The sequence below is a fragment of the Cebus imitator genome, unplaced genomic scaffold, assembly GCF_001604975.1.
Source record: "Cebus imitator isolate Cc_AM_T3 unplaced genomic scaffold, Cebus_imitator-1.0 Scaffold80, whole genome shotgun sequence".
Taxonomy (NCBI): Eukaryota; Metazoa; Chordata; class Mammalia; order Primates; family Cebidae; genus Cebus; species Cebus imitator.
Genome location: NW_016107395.1, coordinates 8,444,233 through 8,449,583, shown reverse-complemented (window position 1 = coordinate 8,449,583; position 5,351 = coordinate 8,444,233).

Below are 5,351 nucleotides of genomic sequence, written 5' to 3'. Positions count from 1 at the left end.
AAAATCAGTGATAGGCTTTAGCACATGTGTGTTATGTGAAAAAGCACAGCTAGCCAATAAATGCAAAATTATATTCAACTTTATCAATATTAAGAGACATGTAACTAAAATCAACCGTAAAATGTAGTTTCTATGTCTATAAAGTTTTAAAAGATTAAAACAACCCATTGTTGTAGGAGGTGAAAGAAAATAGACCCTCTCATTCACTGTGGATGTTTAAATCAATACAATTTTCCTAGAAGGCAGTTTGACACAATTTATCAAAATGTAAAATGTCTGTAGGCTGTGACCCATCATTTCAATTCTAGGACTTACTGCAAAGGGAAAATTGTACAAGTGCAAAATTATATATATATATGTGTGTGTGTGTGTGTGTGTGTGTGTGTGTGTGTGTATGTGTGTGTATATATATGTGTGTGTGTGTATATATATATATGTGTGTGTATATATATATGTATAAAGATATTTATTATGATTTTGTTTATTTTAGCCTCCTCTCCCAATTCATTATCGTAGAACTATACAAGAAAATTAGGGTACAATCCTATAGTGGAATACTCTGTGACCATTAAAAATTAATATATGATTCTATATTGATTCATGAAAAAATATATACACAAGATTCTATCAGTGAAAAAGAAAGCATGTATAGAATGAGCTCATTTATTTAAAATTGACTGCTAAGTACAGTACTCGGCATAATAGTATCTGGAAAGATATTCACAAAATCAAAAGCAGTTATCACTAGGTGTGGATATTCATATTTTGGATGCTTCTGTTATTTGACTTTTTCTGTACTGTTTTGATTTTTTAAATGAATACATGAAATTTTACAAAAATATATAGTTACAATATACATCTATATGAAGAATTACATACTTCATTCCTGTGTTGTATCCACCTGTTTCACTGTAACTTCTCTCTCTTCACTTGTGTGTATGTGTGTGCACGTGTGTTTAAGACTTCATTTTCTTTAGAGCAGTTTTAGGTTAATAGCAAAACTGAGAGGAAGGCACAGAAATTTCCCATATACTCCCTCACCTCACACATGCATAGCCTCCCCAGTAATCAGCATCCTCCCCTATAGAGGTTCATTTGTTACAACTGATGAACCTACATTGACATACCATAGTCATCCAGAGTCCACAGTTTACATTAGGATTCACTTGGTTTTGTACATTCTATGGGTTTGGCTAAATGTATAATAATATGAATCTGTCATTATAGAGTACTTTATACAGAGTATTTTCACTGCCCTCAAAGTCATCTGCCCTCTGCCTATTTATCCCTCCTCCCCCTCTTCCCACCACCAGATAACCCCTTGCAGCCATTGATCTTTTTATTGTCTCCATTGCCTTTTCTAGAATTGTCATATAGTTGGAATCATACAGTATGTAATCTTTTCAGATTGGCCCCTTATGCTTAGTAATATGTACTTAAGGTTTCTACATGCCTTTTCATGGCTTAATAGCTAATATCTTTTGTGGCTGAGTAATATTCCATTGTCTGAATGTACCAGTTTATTTATCTATTCACTTACTTAAGGACACCTTGGCTGCCTTTAAGTTTTCCAGTTATGAATAAAGCTGCTATCAACCACTACGTCCCTAAATCCAGAACATTGACAACACCAAATGCTGGCAAGGCTGTGGAACAATAGAAACTTTGATTTATTGCTGCTGGGAATGCCAAATGGTGTACAACCACTTTGGAGATAGTTTGATAGTTTCTTATGAGGGTAAACATGGTTTTTCACCATACCATAGTTGTAGTGTGCAGTCTCCTTGGTAATTACTTAAAGGAGTTGAAAACTTATGTCTACACAAGATCTGCCTTCACTTTTTATGTTCCCCTGTCTAAAATATCTTCCTCCTTTCTGATATCTGATTCTATTCTGCTACAGTTAGAATGTGCCTCCTCAAGTTCATGCGTTGAAAACTTAATCCCAATGCAACTAGTGTTGAGAGGTGGGTCCTTTTGGGAGATGTTTGGGTCACGAAGGCTCCACCCTCATGAATGGATTAATGCCACTATAAAAAGGGTTTGGGAGAATGAACTCTCTCTTCTGCTCTTCTGCCATGTGAGGAATCTTCCTCCTCTCTGGAGGAACAGTAAGGCACCAACTTGTAACTAGAGACCAAATCTGCTGGTGACTTGATCTTGGACTTCCTAGCCTCCAGAACTATGAGTGAATAATTTTTTTTTTTTTATAAATTACAGTCTGTGGTATTCTGTTATAGCAGCACAAAATGAACTAAAGTATATCTATATTTCAAGAACAAGTTTAACTCCCATGCTGGTTGTAAACTGTACCTGGACTAATTTAATTCAAATAGAACTTATTTGGTGTTTCACATTAAATGGCTAGACTTTGAGATATAAACTCTTTGTTTTATTTTCCAGTTGTTTTATTTGGTGTCTTAGCTCACCGGTGAATTCATGCTCTACTCATGGGAAAAAAAAACTTGTATTTTCTTTATTTACCTAACACATTCACCAAAGTGCTAACCTTGGGATTAATTCTCAGAAACTACTTTTTGCTTCAATTAAATCAAATAAGTAGTCTGTAATGATTCAACTTGAAAATTAAAGTAGTCAAATGTAGTCATTTTAATGTAGTCATTTTGTTAGCACAGGGTTGCTATTATAGACAGGGGAGTGTAAACTGCAAATAGATAATCACATGAAATCATTGCTGTATTGACAATTTTGATTTTTATCTCCTTCAAATATTCTGAGGGCAAGAAATGTTCCTGACCTTATGTTTTCCAACCATTGTTCACACAGCTGTTGGTTATTTCTTGGCTGTAGTGAGGTGAAAGGATAATCACTATTTCTAAATGACACTATATTTGCCATTTATTTCTTCCATCTGTTCCTAGAAGACGCTTACTGTCCTCAAGCACTTTAACATAGAAAATTATTTTCATAGTTGATTCTTTTGGAGCACATTCAGTTCTATAATACAACATGCACATGTTTTATCAATGACTATGGGCTGAAACTATTCACCAAAACATGAAATAGACTACCGCCTTTTTGCCTTCATTTTTACCATGCTCAAGTAAAGAAACAAATTGATATGTCTACTGAAATTGAGGCAAAATCAGTATGGTATATGACTGCTGATTAGTAATTGACTTATCAGGAGAAAAATGCCTACCAAAGCAATATTCTGTGTGTTTTACATACACACACACACACACACACACACACACACAGACACACACACACACACACACACAGAGAGAGTTTTAATATGAAATACTTAAAAAGCAAGAGCAGTATAATACATCAGTACTATTCAAAGCAGTGTTCAAAGAAGTATGCTTCTAGTACTTTGTGGAGTCATTTTAGTGCTTCTTGTACATTATATTAGGTTGGTGCAAAGATAATTGCATCATTACCACTGAAAGTAATGGCAAAACCCACAATTACTTTTGCACCAACCTAGTAAGACAGTAAATATCTAAATAAGCTTATAGCCTCAGTTTTGATTTTGGATAACTTTACAAAACCTTGAGCCTATAATTTATTTTTAATTATAGCGCTTTGACGTTTGTCAGACATATGGTTTTTACTCCTGTCTTCCTATCTGGAGAATTTTGATATTGATATTCTGTTGTTTAAAGCAACTTCATGCTTCTCGGTTTTCTGCTGAAATACTAATTCTTTCACCCAAAAACCTTCTTTACTTTTGTTAAAGTGTTCAGTTTAAAAGGCATTTTGCTTGTTCTCAAAGACTAATATAGTAACTGTGATTCTTATAATCTACAAATTCAGAATATTGCTTCTTAGAGGCTTCAAAGGATGATTTAAAATGGATACTTATGTGTGGGTCTGATGATGATGAAATTACAGGAATTAGTGGATTAGGCAGTAATACAGTAATTCCTAGGAATGAAGAATTATATACAAAAATCTATGTAATGCTGAATTACGTCAAAACTAAGTGCAGTTAGTCATTTCACAGATATCTGTTGAGGGCTTACTACATACCGGACAGCATCTTAGGTAGTGAATGAGCTGTAATGAACAACATAGACATTATTCATGAACTTAAAAGTTTAGAATCTAGCAGTTACTAATATATTGATAATACAATGGATGAGATGAACTTACTCTCTCACATGACCAGAGGTTTGCTGATGTAAGCAATGTTCCTTAGAGTGATAAAAAAAAAAAAGACATTGATTTAGGTTCTTTTATATTTTATATTATATAAAAGGAATTAATGGATTGGGTCAGATTTTACAACCCATAATATTTAGCTCCACCACAAGGGAAGCATAAAATTTAAAGTCTTGACTGGTTTAGGTGTTTAAAGTACAGACTGATGGATTGAACCTTTGACTGAATTTCTTTACAGCCTAATAAGGTTTTATAATGGATTAACCCTTTTCGTAAAGCTGTCAAAATTAGGCTTAGGGAAAGTGCATACTCTTTCGGATATCTATCTCATCCTTCACACATTTTCAAAAATGTGAGAAGAATTTTTGTTTTTGTGTATTTTTTGAGATGGAATCTTGCTCTGTCGCCCAGCCTGGAGTGCAGTGGCGTGATCTCAGCTCACTGCAATTTCTGCCTACCAGGTTCAAGGATTCTCATGTCTTAGCCTACAGCTACTCGGGAGGTGCCTGCCATCACGCCCAACTAATTTTTGTAATTTTAGTAGAAACGGGGTTTTGTCATGTTGGCCAGGCTGGTCTGGAACTCTTGACCTCAGGTGATCCACCTGCCTCAGCCTCCCAAAGTGCTGGGATTACAGGCATTAGCCACTGTGCTTGGCCACAGATTTTTAAGTATTGAGAAAATATGAGATTTAAAAAATGTCTGGATTCTTCATCTGATATAGTAGTAGAACTGAAGTATTAAGAGTAGGGTCAACTATGAGGTTGAGGGAGCATGTCATTATGTTCATAAAAGTTATCTCATACAATTGTTATATTCATACAAGATAACAAGTATCTCACAAAAATGTTGCAAGTTGTATAAACTCTTTTATAGTTCAGATAGAACTCTGTGAATATGACCTTCACCTGAATCTGAAGCATATTGCAAATAAGCATAGAGAAGTGTAACTTGAATGCATTTAAATATTTAGAGTTTTTAAAATAAAATCACCCCTTTTGAGGAAAGCAAGCATTGCTTTGAAGTGTTTTCTTTCTTTCTTTTTTTTTTAATGTCTAATTCCCTTCCTATACAGTTCTATTCCCTCAATCTCATTTCTCACTAACCTCTGCTTTATACCCTCTCTAGAAATATGCTTTCCTTGCTTCAAAGTGACCTTTAAATCCCAGTGCTACTTCTGGAACAGTTTCCAGGAAAGCATATTATATCTTATGTCTAAA